General features: G+C 43.5%; 1 protein-coding gene across 3 annotated transcripts in view; it reads right to left on the minus strand.

The window, feature by feature from the left end:
• MPPED2 (metallophosphoesterase domain containing 2) overlaps positions 1-14823 on the minus strand; it is a 442278-nt gene extending 427455 nt beyond the window's left edge. The window contains exon 1 of one of the 3 annotated variants that reach the window (XM_075326561.1): positions 14495-14823. The gene's annotated coding sequence lies outside the window, so the exon portion shown is untranslated. Of the gene's footprint in view, positions 1-12827; positions 12992-14494 lie in introns of those variants that run through there. The other 2 variants (XM_075326562.1, XM_075326563.1) reach the window with 2 other exon arrangements.
• Positions 14824-16338: the final 1515 nt, after the last annotated feature.

The raw sequence follows: 16338 nt of genomic DNA on the forward strand, positions 1-16338 counted from the left end.
AGGCGACAGTCCCCACTCACGCAGCTCCTGGTGCCGCTTCGGCTGTGTACGCTATACACACAGTGCTCTACAGATTAGGGACAGAAGTTTATTTCAGCCCTTTTCAGGGCTCACTTTCTCGGGCTCAGAGCCATAGGTGACAGTCAGGTCCGTGGAAACGCTGTATACAGCTTCAGATAACAGCGTCTGTGTACCTAAGCTCAGGGAATTCCTTGCTGCATTTCACCATTAGGAGGGATAGAAAGTGAGGCTTCCTTTCATGTCCACTGACCCAGAGAACCCGGCCACTGTACCCACCTGCTCACTTTTGCCACGCTATTTTTATAGCAAACAGTGCTGGACATAAGTGGCATTCAAAAACTGGCTGCTATACTAATTTTGTGTCTCACCAGTGCCAAGCATTTTCCAGCACCTCTGCATTACACCCTGATGCACATTTTGCTACGCTATTTTTATAGCAAACACTGCTGGACATAAGTGGCATCAAAACAGTGGCTGCTATACTAATTTTGTGTCCCACCGGTGCAAAGCATTTTCCAGCACCTCTGCATTAAACACACATTTTGCTACGCTATTTTTATAGCAAACAGTGCTGCCATTTTTAGGGCCATAGTTGCATTGTCAGGGATAGTCAGTGTTGGTTCTTCAGCGGTCAATAAAGTTAGACCACCTCTGAAATCCAGACCACCTCTCAATTTTTGCTACCACATTTTAAGTGACTAATCTTGTCGCTAACAAAATGAGTGGCAAAAGGACAGATGCTAGTGGAAAGGGGAACAGGCGTGTTGGAAAAAAAAAAAAAAAAAAAAAAAAAAGTGTTTGTCCGTGGGGAAGGTGGCAAAGCCACATTAACATCTGCTGAAGATAAGCCATCTTCCTGCAAAAGTAAGATGTTTACTACTTTCCGTGGACAATCCGATGTGCTCCTTTTTTACGGACCCGAACAACTGTAACAAAAAGGTAGATGATGCACAAAAAAAAAAAAAAAGAAGAAGAACATGCTTGAATGGATCTGAAGTGCTCCAACAAGTGCCCTCTCCTCCACCTCAACTATCAGATAAAAAAAACAGTCCTCTGAGTTGTCATCCCAATCACACTTGCCTTCTCCCAGCTCTCAAGTCTCCACCCGCCCTGCACAGTATGGTGTACCAGAGATGGCTGAGTCTGCAGAGCTGTTCAGTCACACTATAGCCTGTGAATCAGAGGTCTGCTCCCAAGCTACAGTGAGTACAGACCAGGAAATGGTCTGCAGTGATGCCCAGAACCTTTGTGACTCAGATTCAGGCCCTGATGACCAAGTTTATGAGCATAATGTAGACCCTCATTCCCAAACTGTAACACCTGTTGGTGGAGACAATGAGGAACATACTGATGACGATGAGAAGCAGATACCAGATTGGGATGACAACTTAAATATTCAGTCAGGGCAGGAAGAGGCTAGGTCTGAGGGTGAGGGAAGTGCAAACAATGCTTGATGATTAGGTCCTAGATCCCACTTACTGTCAACCCACAGTAAGACACTTGAGTAGGTCAACAGAGGCGGTGGAGGGAGGAGGATGCAACTGACAACGAAGTTACCTTGCGCCTTCCTGGATAGAATCGGAGTACTGGTAGCATGTCTATAACTGCATACTCAGCCACCACTCTGCCTCTGAGCACAAGTCAGGGTGGCTCTGCAGGTCGCATGTCCTCTAAGACTTGCCTAGCCTGGTCCTTTTTTGACCTTGAAAAGGATCTCCCAAATCATGTGATCTGTAAAATTTGTTGGAAATCTATAAGTAGAGGCAAAAAGCTCACCAGTTTGACAAATTTTTCCATGATTCGTCACATGAATACCAAGCATAATTCCCAGTGGGAAGCTCACTGTGCTGCAATGCGGCCTAGCGTAGCGGCCCAACCACCGCCTGCCCCTTCCAGTGCATCCGCACGCTCTTCATCTTTTATTACTGTGGGGATAGCTGTCACACCTGGTTTTCCATGCACACCTTCCACCATTGTAACCGCAACAGGCAGTTTGCTTGGTAGGTCGTCAGTTGGTTTGGAAGGGGAAACAAGTGCGTGTGTACAGCTCTCTCAGACATCGATAGCAACAACGTTGGATGAAGGCAACATCATGTCTACTCCTGCACTTTCCTCACAAACCTGCATTTTTCCAGGGACACCCTACTCACCACCATCAACACACAGCAGCCAGATCTCTGTCCCTCAGATGTGGACAAATAAAAGGCCATTTCCTCCGACCCATGACAACGCTAAGAGGTTGACTTTATCCCTCTGTAAGTTCTTGGCTACCAAAATGCTGCCTTTCCGCCTGGTGGAAACACAGGATTTGAGACCTTATGTCCGTCGCAGTGCCCCAGTACCAGATGCCCAGTCACCACTACTTCTCCAAGAAAGGTGTGCCTGCGCTACACCAGCATGTCACACACAACATCACCGCTTCCTTGAGAAACTCTGTGTGTGAACGGGTGCATTTCACCACCGATACTTGGACCAGTAAGCATGGACAAGGGGGTTACATGTCGAAGACTGGGCACTGGGTAACTATGGTGATAGATGGAGAAGGGTCTGCTGAACAAGTCTTGCCGTCCCCACGACTTGTGCGTCAATCCTCTGTATGTACAAGTTCCTCCAACGCTTCTGCCTCCTCAACCTCGTCTGGGTCCTCCACCTCCACCCCAAGCCTGCCTGGTCAGGCCACCAGCGTTGTAACTGTGCAGAAGGAATCACGCACACCTCCTTAGTATGCTGGCAGCAGAGCGCAACGGCATCAGGCGGTCTTTAGCTTGAAATGTCTTGGAAATAAGAGTCCCACAGCGGCTGAGTTGTGGGCAGCTCTGGAGACTGAGTTTAATAAATGGTTGTCTCCACTTAACCTGCAGCCAGGTAAGGCTGTGTGCGACAATGCTGAAAACCTGGGTGCGGCCCTTCGCCTGGGTAAGGTGACACACGTGCCTTGTATGGCTCACGTGTTGAACCTTGTTGTCCAGCAATTTTTAACACACTATCCCGGCCTAGATGGCCTTCTGCACAGGGCACGAAAACTGTCTGCTCATTTCCGCCATTCAACCGCCGCAGCTTAGAGACTTGCATCGCTCCAGAAGTCTTTCAGCCTGCCGGTTCATCGCCTGAAATGCGATGTGCCGACACGCTGGAATTCGACTCTCCACATGTTACAGTGACTGTGGCAGCACCGCCAAGCACTGGTGCAATACGTCATGAGGTATAGCCTGGGCCAACGAGATGCAGAGGTGTGGCAGATCGCCCTGATGGAGTGGTCTCAGATAAAGGACCTATGCACTCTTCTGCACAGTTTCGACATGGCGACGAATATGTTTAGCACTGACAATGCCATTATCAGCATGACAATTCCAGTCATTTTCATGCTGGAGCACATGCTAAACACTATTCGGAGTCAGGGGGTGGTTCAACAGGAAGGGGAGGAAGTACATGAGGATTCATATGCGCAAGGGATAATAACATTACCAGGGTCCAGACGTTCATCACCAAGGCGGCAGGCATGGGATGGTGGGGGGAGAGGGATTAACAAGGGCGCATGGTAGCAGGCAAAATGTTGAGGAAGGTGCAGGAGAACATGAAGAAATGGAGGACGAACTGTCCATGGAAGACTCAGCAGATGAGGGAGACCTTAGTCGCATTTCTGTTGAAAGAGGTTGGGGGGAGATGTCAGAGGAAGAAAGAACGGTTAGCACCTCTATGCCACAAAGACAGCAAGGACTTGGTCCGCATAGATGCGCAAGACACATGAGCGCCTCTTGCTGCACTACCTACATGACCCTCAGATTGTCAAAATTAGAAGTGATGATGACTACTGGGTTGCCACACTATTAGATCCCCGGTACAAGTCCAAATTTTGTGAAATAATTCCAGCCATAGAAAGGGACGCACGTATGCAGGAGTATCAGCAGAAGCTGCAATCTTAGCTCGGCTTTTCCACCAAACCCCAGTGGTGCACGGAGTGAATCTCCCAGTTGTAACTTGACAAACATGGGACAGTCTCGTCATCAAAAGTCTAACCGTACCAGCAGCACCGTATCTGGTGCTGGTAACAGCAATTTTATTGAATCGTTTCATAATTAATTTAGACCATCCTTTGCAAGGCCAACAGAGACAAGAAGTCTGACACAGTCAACGGCTGGAGAGGATGATACAGGAGTATCTCCAAATGAACATCGATGCCATGACTTTGCAACTGGAGCCTTGCTCATTTTGGGCTTCAAATCTTGAAAAATGGCCTGAGCTCGCCACTTACGCCTTGGAGATATTGTCGTGTCCAGATGCCAGCGGTGTCTCAGAACGTGTCTTCAGTGCTGCTGGGTGTGTGCTGACAGATAAGCGCACGCGTCTGTCCAGTGACAATGTGGACAGACTAACGTTCATCAAAATGAACAAGTCATGGATCCGCAAGGACTTTACTACCCCTGTGTCATCCTGGGGAGAGTAAATGCTTTTGGATTTGGAATGTGCTTGATGCAAATCTACCTATCAAGTTTGGAACAGGGGCACAAGTGCTGCCACTGAAGGGTTGTCTGTGTGGCCCAATTTTTGGAAAAAAGGGAGACTCCGCTTGGAGTAACCCTTGCTGTGTTTTTAAAAATGAGCCAAGATGAACAGGTCATGGTTCAGCAAAGACTTTGCTACCTATCCCGCTGTCATCCTGGGGACAGTTAAGGCTGGCGTATTTTGGAATGTGCTTGATGCAAATCAAACACATACAGTTTGCAACTGGGGCACAAGTACTGCCACTGAAGGGGTGTCTGTGGGGCCAAATTTTTGGAAAAGAGGGAGAGTCTGCTTGGAGTCCCCATGCTGTGTTTTACATGACTTTAGAAGGGCATGCCAAGCCTATATCTGTGTCTCCTCCTGTTTTTCCTCATCCAGCTGTTTAGTTTTCACATGGGTATTTGTCCTTGTCCCTTTCCCATGTGTTTGTGTTGTCTTGGGAGTTGTTTGGCACATTTTGGACACCTTTGAGGGTGTTTTTAGGTGTTTGTGATTGCCTCCTATTGTTTTCAATGAGGTTCGACGAACCGAACTCGAACTCTAGGGGGGGGGGGGGGGTGACTCATCTCTAATCTTTACACTTTTGATTTTTTGAATAAAGAATAAGAAATATTTTTACAAGAACCTGGTGCTGAACTTCATCGTTTTTTTCTTTGTCTATACGAGTTAGCCAGCCACGTCTGTGCATTGGTGGGGCCTGCAGAAAATCCTGGTGAGCTGTCCCCTTGGCCGTTTTCCCATTGACTTTGCTACAGGATCATCCAGCCAATCAGCAGCCGTTGATTGGCTGCAGCATTAACAGTTGTGTACTCAGTTACGTTAATACAGGAGCTCTGCCTGACAGAAGTATGACGGCTACAGCTGATCAGCAAAGTCATGCGAGAAACGGGAAATACAGATGAGACAGTGCAGGAGCGCCACCAGTCCAGTGGTAAGAAGGTTTTTTTTAATGGTATGTGGAGCACTTAAACAGTTAAAAACTGGATGTCCACTAGTGGGCAAGCAATATCTCTGCACCTCACTGTTTTCTTAAAGCCAAATCACAACTCCAAAATAGTCAGACAAGATATACAAATTTCTAGTTGACCACCAGTCTGAGAACGGCTGTTGTGTGATCAGAATGGCTACACTGTCATAGTAAGGGCATTAATGGCACTGTATGTAAATGGCAGACGTGCACTACTTTGATGGCGGTGTTTAGATATCATACATCTATGCAGCTGATCATATATGTGTACATACTGTATCTCACAGTATTACGTGGTTTGGACACAAGACTATCCACTGAGAACAAGACTACAGTAGATACAGTGCCTTGAAAAAGTATTCATGCTCCATGAACTTTTCCACATTTTTTTCATTTTACATCCACAAACAAATGTATTCTATTGGGATTTTATGTGACATGCCAATACTAAGTAACAAGTATTTGTGTGAAGTGTTAAGGAAAGGATACATGGTTTTCTAAATATTTATAAATATTAAGGCTCTGTATTTTCCAGCATGTGAATATTCTAGTCCACGGGTATCAAACTAATCTCTTAAACATTATGATCTGAAGCAAAAAAAAAAAAAAAGTAAATGTGGTATTACATACATTTTATTTTAGAACACACAGGATTACAATAGTATTGAAATGACACATTTGTTAACTTTAACTATCCTGCCCGATGAAGAGACCTCTGTGTTGAAAACTTGCAAATGCATTTTTTTCTCCTTATTCCTATTACCTCATTAATATTAAACTGACACTTAAAACATTTAATGAGGAAATTTATCAAGCTGGAGTGTGGCAGTCACTTGGTCTAATGGTTAATCTACAACAACTGTCCATTTTAGGCCAGATGGTAAAACACTGGTCAGTTACTTTATTATTTTACGACCTGAGTGATATGGCAGTCCATATGCTACACAACACCGGGCAGTGGACACATTAACCAGGGCAGATAAAGGCAAGCGACAAACGCTCATTATACGTGGGGCATGCTAAGAGAGCCAGCCAGGGCTGCAGCCTGGAAACAAATAGGAACTGGTTAAATCATAAAGATCCTATACAGGGGTTAAATGAGGACACAGACGACCGCGCACAATGCCACAATCACAGGCGGATTCTTTTCCTGAAGGATCAATGTGTAGGATTTAAAAATATTAGAAAAAAGGATCATAATTAGTTAGGAAATTCAGCAGAGTCCACCCCCACTGATGCTGGATATAGGAGTTTTAGGCCTAGAGTGCACGGTGCGTTTTTGGTGGAGTTTTGGTACAAATCTGCATGTCTATCTTTATGCCAGCAAAGTCGATCAGAATTCTGAAGTGTCATGCGCACATTGCTTTTTTTTTTCTTGCACATTTGGTGCAGAAAATAAAATGCAGCATCAATTGTTGGTGCGTTTTTTTCTTGCTTTTTTTTTTTTTTTTAGCCCTTCCACCCATTGGCTGAGCGGCACAATACGGCGCTTTGCAGAAAAAACGTAACTTTTTTTGCCGTCGGTTGCGTTTTTTCTGCATAGACTTGCATTAGCGCCGTATTGTGCCGCATGGCCTTGCGTCCTTTTTTTGCCGGATGTGGCATATTTAGCCCATGCGGCGGCCGGATGGATTGTTGCCTGGCACGTTTTCTTGTGCAGCAAAAAGACCGCATCGCGCCGGATCCGGCGCGATTTTCAATGCAAGCCTATGGACGCCGGATTCGGCGTCCTGTGGCAAAAAACGCATCCGGCCACTGGATGCGTTTTTATGAACTGCGCATGCTCAGTATCAAGCCGCATCCGTCAAAAAACGGACGGACCGCATGGAAAAACTTATGCAACGGATCCGTTTTTTTCGCCGCATAGGTTTCTGAGCTGGATTGTGCCTGATGCAAAAAAAAAAACAAAAAAAAAAAAAAACAACTGATGTGTGAAAGCAGCCTTAAATGCAGAAAATTTCTGCACCAAATCTGCAGTGTGCGCAGTTTTTTTTACCATTAGGCTATGTTCATACACTCAGCATTTTACCTCGGTATTTGTAAGCCAAAACCAGGAGTGGGTTTCTATTATACTTTCCCTCTGATTGTTCCACTCCTGGTTTTGGCTTCAAATACTGAGGTAAAATACTGAATGTGTGCACGTGGCCTTAGAGCTGTGTTGTGGCTCAGTCATGTACAAAGCCGTATGAATATGGCTGCCACTGAGGTACATAGGGTCTCTACCTCTGATTGTGGCACATTCCGTTACTCCTTCTAGGTGAGAATACCTCCATACATATGGTGACCAACAGAGCCAGAATATCAGATTACAGATGCCGTACAGTTCCACATTTATGAGTATTAGGCCATGTGCAAACAGTGAGTATTTGGTGTGGTTTTTCACCTCAGTATTTGTAGGCAAATCCAGGAGGGGGTGATGAATGTAGCAGTGATGCTCTGTGTCTACTTTTTCTCTGATTGTTCCTCTCCTGGTTTAGTCTTATAAATACTGAGGTAAAGAACTGACCAAATACTCAACGTGGCCTTACTGCGTCTGTGCACTGCCAGACGGGCTCAGCTCCCGAGCACATGAGCCCTAAGGCCCTGCGCCCACGCTGTAAATTTTGACGCATATTTTCAGAAATCTGCATGTCCATTGTGAAGCTAGCAAAGTCTATGAGAATTCAGACGTGCTGTGCCCATGTTGAGTAATTTTCCCTTGCATATTTGGTGCAGATTTCTTTTTTTCCTGCACCAAATACGCAAAGGAAAAATAAGCAACGTGGGCACAGCACTTCTGAATTCTCAGACTTTACTGGCTTCACAATGGATATGCAGATTTTGCTGTAGATTTCTGAAAATAAGTATCAAAACTACACAGCGTGGGCACTGGGCCTAACACGCACTACTGTAACCTGAAAAGGCATGTCGATATTCTAAGTGAGCTGGCAGCCATTTTCTATTAGAGCCATACTGCACAGTAAGGCCTGCTCTGAGGTGCACAGAGCCATGCGGTAGCATCCTATAAAACTTCTGTCTCGTTTATAACAAAAAGAAAAAACAAAAAAAAACAACTCAATATCAGACAGCAGTTACTAATACCAACCAATCATACTGTTGCTTTCATTTTCCAAAGGGCCTCTAAAAAATGATAGTTGCCATAGGCAACCTCTTTCACTTTTGCCTCGCTCTAGTTGAGATATTGTAAAATGTTATATTCAGCTATTCTTAAAATGTAATATATGTTTTATTCTTTTAATCGGAGGCCTATACGATACAGCAGAAAGCAGAAAAGAGGCCACACAGCATTGAGCGAGGATTCAATCACATGCCTGTCTGCACAATAGTCCTTTGATTACTAATTTCTTGTGGTGCTCAACGCGGACGGCCCTTTAACCCCTCTGTGTCTGACATGTCAGCAGATCATTACCTTCAAATATAATATATATTGAAAATGATACAGGATGATTAGACAAAATAAGATATGGGAAGACACGGCCGCATATGTATGTTAGTAGGGGTGCTGGTCTCTCATATAGAATCACTTGATATCCTGGCATGTGACTGGTCCTGGTAATATAAGCATATACTATATCTAGGGCTGCTGCGGCTTGTATTGGTAGTGTATGGCTGCCATATGCTACCATCGCCACATTGTATAGCATATACTGCAGTACATTGGAATATGCCCCAATTATTTTTCTCACAGAAGCTGTGAAAAATCTGAGTACAGACGTGTCAAATTGGAGGTATTCAGGGGCGCAGTTTGTGCTCTTTTTCTCATTACACTTTTTAATTTATTTTTAAATTGGTGCAGAATTTGGGCTACAAATTAAATCTAAAACCCTGCCATCTGCACAGGGTCCAGCGCTTACATTTGCAGCATTACCTCGCTTTAATAATGCTTGGATTTACCTTCCATGTCTTCGTTACTGGTGATTATAACTATATGTGATATAGTCATGTTATTTATTTAATGGGCTAAAATCCATAATGGTTACACAGGCACTTCACAGATCCATTTTAATGAGTCGCACGTGACAATATCCTATTCCAAAAACTATTTGAAAAATAAAATTGAAAACGGTCATTTAAAAAAAATAAATAAATAAAATAATTGATTAATATGAACAGGAAGATTGGGTCTAAATGACACATACGAGCAGTAATTAGCAGCATTGAACAGGTCATAATATAAAATATAGCTTATATAGAGGATAGGGCTGATTGATTATATAGATACTGCAAGTTTAACTCTTTCAGCGAATCCATGCACTCCTTTTACTTGTAGTCCTATGTAACCCCACAAATATTCTACTATATAGCACTAACATATCCTGCAGCGCTGTACTCGGCTTTTCATCATTCACAAGACTCACAATCAAAGTAAGAAATTATTCAGAATCTTTTTTGAGTGTATGAGGAATTACTCGGCGGAATCCCACACAAATACTATGAAAATATACAAACTATACAGATGATGTACTTAGACTTAACTTAGACTTAAGACAGCAGCTCTGAAGGAAGTATAGTGCCAACCACTGTAATGCGCTTAGGTATACAGGCTAAATAAACTCAGTTCTGCTACATCTGCACCACGGATAATGTCTTCTAGGATACCGACGATCTAAATTTCATCCAATAATGGATGTGTATCTTTAAAATAGAAATCACACTAAATTTGAGGATTATTAAACCTTCTCTCTATGAACTTCTTGCAGTCCTACAGCGATGTTAGATCTGAGTCGCATGGCAGTAGTTTTTTGGGGAGTTTTATAACCAAACATAAATCCACTATTATGCTTCCCCAAAATGTATGTGACAAGGGATTGTCCTAGTACAGATGAAAAATAAAAACGCTATCAAACCCCCCAAAATATGTCCCATTAGCAGCTGCTTTTCTTAATTTTCCTCTCAATGGCCATTTTCTAAGAGACAACACCTGCTTTCTTCGGCAGCCTGACTCACAGCTCTTCTCATTTACAACTAGATTCTTGCCGCGGTGCGAAATGACACAATTATTCCATCCTCTGAGGTAAATACCTATGAAAAATATACAAAATGCAACGCTCCTATAAGAATCCGACTCAAGCAGGCAGATGTTACCGAGTGAAGTATGGAAGCGGATCAGCCTCGTAATAGCTATGAAGAGCACAAAACTCTACATTTTATATCCACATCCTCATATCACAGGGCACAAACTCAGCACAAAAGTTTAGCACCAGGCCTCAGATGTTCACTCACCTCACAAGCCCCATTGTAATATCAGGATGGGTTTGTTTTACATGGGACTGCATGGAATTTACTTATTATTGAAAAAGTTATGGGAATTTTGCCTCAGTAGCTCTGATTTCTGCCACTATTAATCATAGCAACTATCCCTGCAAAATAAAAAGCGTAGTGGAGCCTAATATATCACCCTCAAATTTCACGCCAACACCCGCGGCACAAAGGGACATGCTAAGAGTCTCATATCTGCAACACTTGGACACTTACACTGTACATATTTTGGGATTTCTTAAAAATGTCATTTACTATGAAATGTAGCAGATGTTTCATAAGGATATTATCTGATGCATTTTCCCTACTTGGAAACTTATCATTAGTTGAAAAGTTCAGCTAATATTTGTCAATATATTCAGCAAACTAATAGATTGGAGGTAAATCTATACATAACTGAATAACCTATCTATGGATGGATGAAACTGTCTATTTTGTATCTAAATATCACATATTGGACAGCACACACAATATTAGTCTATGGCTCTTTTCTTTGTGGGGTGATCGTTGATTTTTTTGCGACCTAACACACTTGTCCTAGCTCGGTTCGAATTGCACACCAAACTCTTATAAAACGTTTGGATCTGTGAAAACGGACCGTCCATGGCTGTTTGACATACAGCTGTGTGAATAAGGTCTTAGAGCCAATTCTCTTATCTTTATCCAAAGAACTACAAAATGTCTAAACACATGAAATTTTTAATAATCCATCAATACTCAAGTTTTAACCTCGTGAGCTAGAATCTAAATGTGCATTTTATAGGTTTACATGCATTTTATATCAATGCTCTACAGATAGAGCTAATTGTATAACGTGTTGTGTGTGCTTGCCATAGCTCTTGATTTACATATATCTAATACTTTTCTATATATGTAGCAAAATAGAGGCAGTTTTGTAATTTGCCAAAATCTGTGGTTTTCCATAGTACTTTTAACAAGCAAAAAGTATGAAACCTCACAATAACTGCTGAATTACAACTTCATTCATATAAAGATAACACTGAATATATAGAAGCATTGACAATTTATTCTCTACAGTACCACATACATAATCACTATGTATGCGCAATGTAGTCTGCAACACAGACAAGAAAACATTTAAGTGGTTTCTTCTAATGTTTGACTATTGAAGGATCACGCATGAGATGAAACTGACACCGACTCACAAGACACCTGTCCTTACATACTCAACTACACTAACTAAGACAATTCATATACATTATGTATACTGGGAAGTAAAATATATACATTAATAGTATATATACACACACTAATTAAAAATCATAAGAACATAAAGGCATTTTCACATCAGTGTAAAGAGGACTTTATTACAGCACCTGTCCCAGCTGCCGAAACGCATAATGCCATGAAACGGTATGGGAAAGGAGGGGGTCGTCCCAATGCAATAACTGTGGGTTTTAATCAAACTGTTATTAATTTCTAAGCATTTGGAAAGTCCATGAAGCAATTTCTGCAGTAGTGGAACGCGCCACATCATATGTATCGTACTTTAATTGTGGATCTGGGAAACACTAGCTGCATATAATTGGCAGGAATTTAGCCTTCCACGCTGCAATTCAACCATCCAAGAAATGAACCAATATAATACATCTGCAAAGTAAACCGGCATTACACATCCTAAATCCACTCTCCAAAGCTGCCCAACACGGCGCTTACTAACAATGTCCCTCATGCACTCATAGTTTGCAGTTTATGCCAGTCTTTCCATCCCTCTAAGCAGGTGCTCTGTATACACCAGTTAAATATTGCATGTGCACAAAAACTCACCCCTTGCAGTACCCAGACCTCATACAGTCACATAATTACATCAACTAATGCGCCCATTTAGAACAAAACCAAACATAAAAACATGGCGTGCAAATAAAACACCCCTATGGAAAATACATAGTAAAATTATACAACATACGTAATGCAGCGGAATAAATACATATTAGAGACCATTAACATACACTTAACTCTTTGAGTATTGTTCTAGCTTTATTAGTACATAGCATGCAAACAAAACAACATGCAAACTGATACTTTCTTAAATGGTCTAAACCACTGGAATCTATACCTCCCCTGGCCAGCAATGGTTTAGGAGTTTTGCAAAGTCTGTGAGGCTCATACAGCTGCTCGCTACCTAGTAAAGTCCATGTTGGGCTGGATGCTGATCGCTGATGGTCTTCCCTGTAGAAAGCCAGAGATCTCCCTGCTGGCTGAGCCTCAGTGTCTCCTCTCTTTCTCTGGCTGACACACTCCCTGTCTCCCTCTCCCCCTCCCCTCTGCCTTATTCTGGGATTGATTGATTACAATCAGTGACCAAAGGCTGTGACATGGGCATGCACTTGGCTCACAACTGCACAGTGAAATACAGAGTCTTGGGACATGACAGATGAAAAGGGGGGAGGGGGTGATATGAAGGATATTAATATTATTACACTGCACCAGGGATATGACAGGTTGAGCGATTATTAGGGGGCAAGCTATTAAAAGGCAGCAGGGAAGGGAGGGGGCTTTTTTATATACATATTATATATTTTCACCGCAGTAGATGAGTTCTAACCTGTACCACAATCATTCGTCTCCTATTTTTTAACCGTCTGGTAAATTATCTACATTACGCATTGGTAAATACTGTAAAGCAAAATATTTATTTTATAAAAAAATTAAATTTCCAAATAAAAACATTTTATGGTTAAATCTGATTTTTTTTCTCCTTATCATAAAAAAAAAACACCCGTGAAAAATACTCAAATCACATTGAAATAAAATTAAATACGCTATTTTATTATCACTATTCAAATCACTGAACAAAATATTTTGTAAAACCAAAAAAAAAATCCCACCACGAAGCCAGAAGATTTTAAAACTTCTATTCGACCTTCCAGCCTAAATGGGGTTAAAAATAAAATCATGCAAGGGTTTACAAGATCAAAGCCTCTGCGATGTATTTCCACCCTGTCCCTGCATAGTCAAGTGGTTGCTACAAAGACTTATTAACCCCTTGCGAACACCTCCAGGTTTTTCAATCAAACTTGTGTGTATGGTAACTGGACAGAAATAATAAATATTAAGGTTTTCTTCTTTTTTTGGTACGGATTTCTATGACTTGCTTTGGGTGACTTACTTATTTTGTTTCTGTTGTTATACACAAATCCCTCCCTTCGCCAAGGCCTCAGATGAGGATTGTTATAGCTTATAACAGTCCAGGCATACAGTACAGTATACATGCCCTGTGCATGCAGGAGGAGGGGGGGGGGGGATGTGTCTGTATATGACTGCCCAGCCTCCTCCATCACAATAGACATCTCCCTGGGAATATCATTCCATGTGTGCCCCCCTCCTCCCTTCCCTTGGCCTGATGTGACATTGCAATGCCCCCCAGACCTTACAAAATACATGTAATGCCTTCTGATCCCTGTATTCCACCTGAAAGAAGAGGGACAGAAAGGGAGAGAGGGAATGAGAAAGAGAAGGAAGGAAGAGGGGGAGGGAGAGGGCAGATCATGTCGCTCTCCAATTAATTAGCAAAGAAAAATCCTGCAACCTAGTACAAGCCCAATGAGTGCCCCCTGCTCTGCCCCCTGCCCTCTGCTGTGATGTGAGGGTGGGGGCACAGCCCCCTGTCTGCCCTGCTGCTGGCAATGACAAGGCACCTCTAACCCACAGGCTTTGTGTGTTGTTTCTATCTGATTTACATCCCCTTCGCTATAATGTGGGCTGAGGATGAGGATTCTTTACCTTGCTGCCTGTGTCCCTGGGCTGCATTCAGGGCTGTGCTGGGAGCTCCTCCATGGCGGCTGGGGGTCGGGAGGTGCTGTCAGAAGGAGCAGACAGGGTGAAACCTTCGACCCTGAGGGTCCCCCGGCTGCTCTAGAGTGGAAATGAGAGACTCAGGGAGGAAAATGAGAGCAGCCTCGATCTGAGGAGAGAGCAGAGAGTGCAGTGAGAGGGGCTGCCACTGGGTCAGGGAGCAGGAGAGGAGCTGGGGTCACCTCTGCCACCCCCTGCCATGTGCACTCTCATCCTGCTCCTTGCTTCATGTTTGCAGAGTTGCTACTTTGTTGCAGTGAATGTATCCTCATCAACACTTCAGTCCCACGCAGTATAATATAGTGGAGCTGGCTGTGACATCTGTCCCTCACACCAGGACATGCTTCTAGTCTCACTGTGCCATTGCTGGCAGAAATCAGAATGTGATGCAACATGTACAAAAATGGGGTTGCCTTGTTTCCTGCCAATTACATAATATTGCCCCACTAAAGGACAGATATGATCTCAGTTTCTGTACCTATGATAACCTCAGCAGGTAAAAGAAATTGCGATGCAGAGGAAATATAGACACTCAGGTTGTAATCCTCCACACAACCTGAGGTCAGACGTTTTCTGACGACTTCCTATCTCCTAGGGCTAGATCATGGACAAGCACTAAAATGCTCAGGTGTACGCAGGGCCTCTATTAGGGCTTTACATGTGCACACGCTGCGTTTTATTGACGCTGCGTTTTTGTGCGTTTTTCCAATGCATTGCATGGGGGGAAAATGCAGAAAAACGCAGGAAAGAATTGACATGTCCATTTTATTAAAGTTCAAAAACGCCGCTTAAAAAAAAAGTTGTGTGCGGACAGCAAAAATGAAAACTCATAGACTTTGCTGGGGAAGCAAAGTCATGCAGTTTTCAGGCCAAAAACGCACCCAAAAAGGCGCAAAAACGTCGCGAAAAACGCACTGTGTGAACTTACCCTAAGGCTGCTTTCACACTACGTTTTTATAACATGCGTTCTGAACGTTTTTTTAACGCAAAAACGGATCCAGTGCAAATGCATTTTCATTTCAATGCATTTGCAATGGACTCGCGTCAACATGCGTTCACCTGCGTTTGCGTGCGTTATAGTGAGGATCCAGCGACTTGCAGTTTTTTAACTTTTTTCAAAAATGCTACTTGTAGCGTTTTTGAGCTGTGTCCAAATACTGCAAATTGCTGGATCCTGACTATACTGCACGCAAACGCATGTGAATGCTGGCATGCTGACAGACAGGATCCTGCTTGCACTACTGAGCATGCCCAGAAACCAGCCTGGTGTGATCAGTCTCTCTCTCCCCCTCCCTCTCTCCCCCTCCCGAGAGCTGCGGAGGCTCGTAACCAAGGTAAACATCGGGTAACTTGCTTGGATAACCCATGTTTACCTTGGTTACGTGTGCAGGGAGCCCGGCTCCTAGCAGCTGCAGACGCTAGTAACCAAGGTAAATATCGGATATCCAAGCAAGTTACCAGATGTTTACCTTGGTTACGTGTGCAGGGAGCCCGGCTCCTAGCAGCTGCAGACGCTCGTAACCAAGGTAAATATCGGGTAGCCAAGCAAGTTACCTGATGTTTACCTTGGTTACGTGTGCGGGGAGCCCGGCTCCTAGCAGCTGCAGACGCTCATAACCAAGGTGAATATCGGGAATCCGAGCAAGTTACCCGATGTTTATCTTGGTTACGAGCCTCGGCAGCTGTCAGATGCCGGCTCCCAGTCTCACGTTCAGTTCCCCTCGCTCCCGATCACATGACTCCAATGCCCGCCCATAAACTTCAAGTGACAG

The sequence above is a fragment of the Anomaloglossus baeobatrachus genome, chromosome 10, assembly GCF_048569485.1.
Source record: "Anomaloglossus baeobatrachus isolate aAnoBae1 chromosome 10, aAnoBae1.hap1, whole genome shotgun sequence".
NCBI lineage: Eukaryota > Metazoa > Chordata > Amphibia > Anura > Aromobatidae > Anomaloglossus > Anomaloglossus baeobatrachus.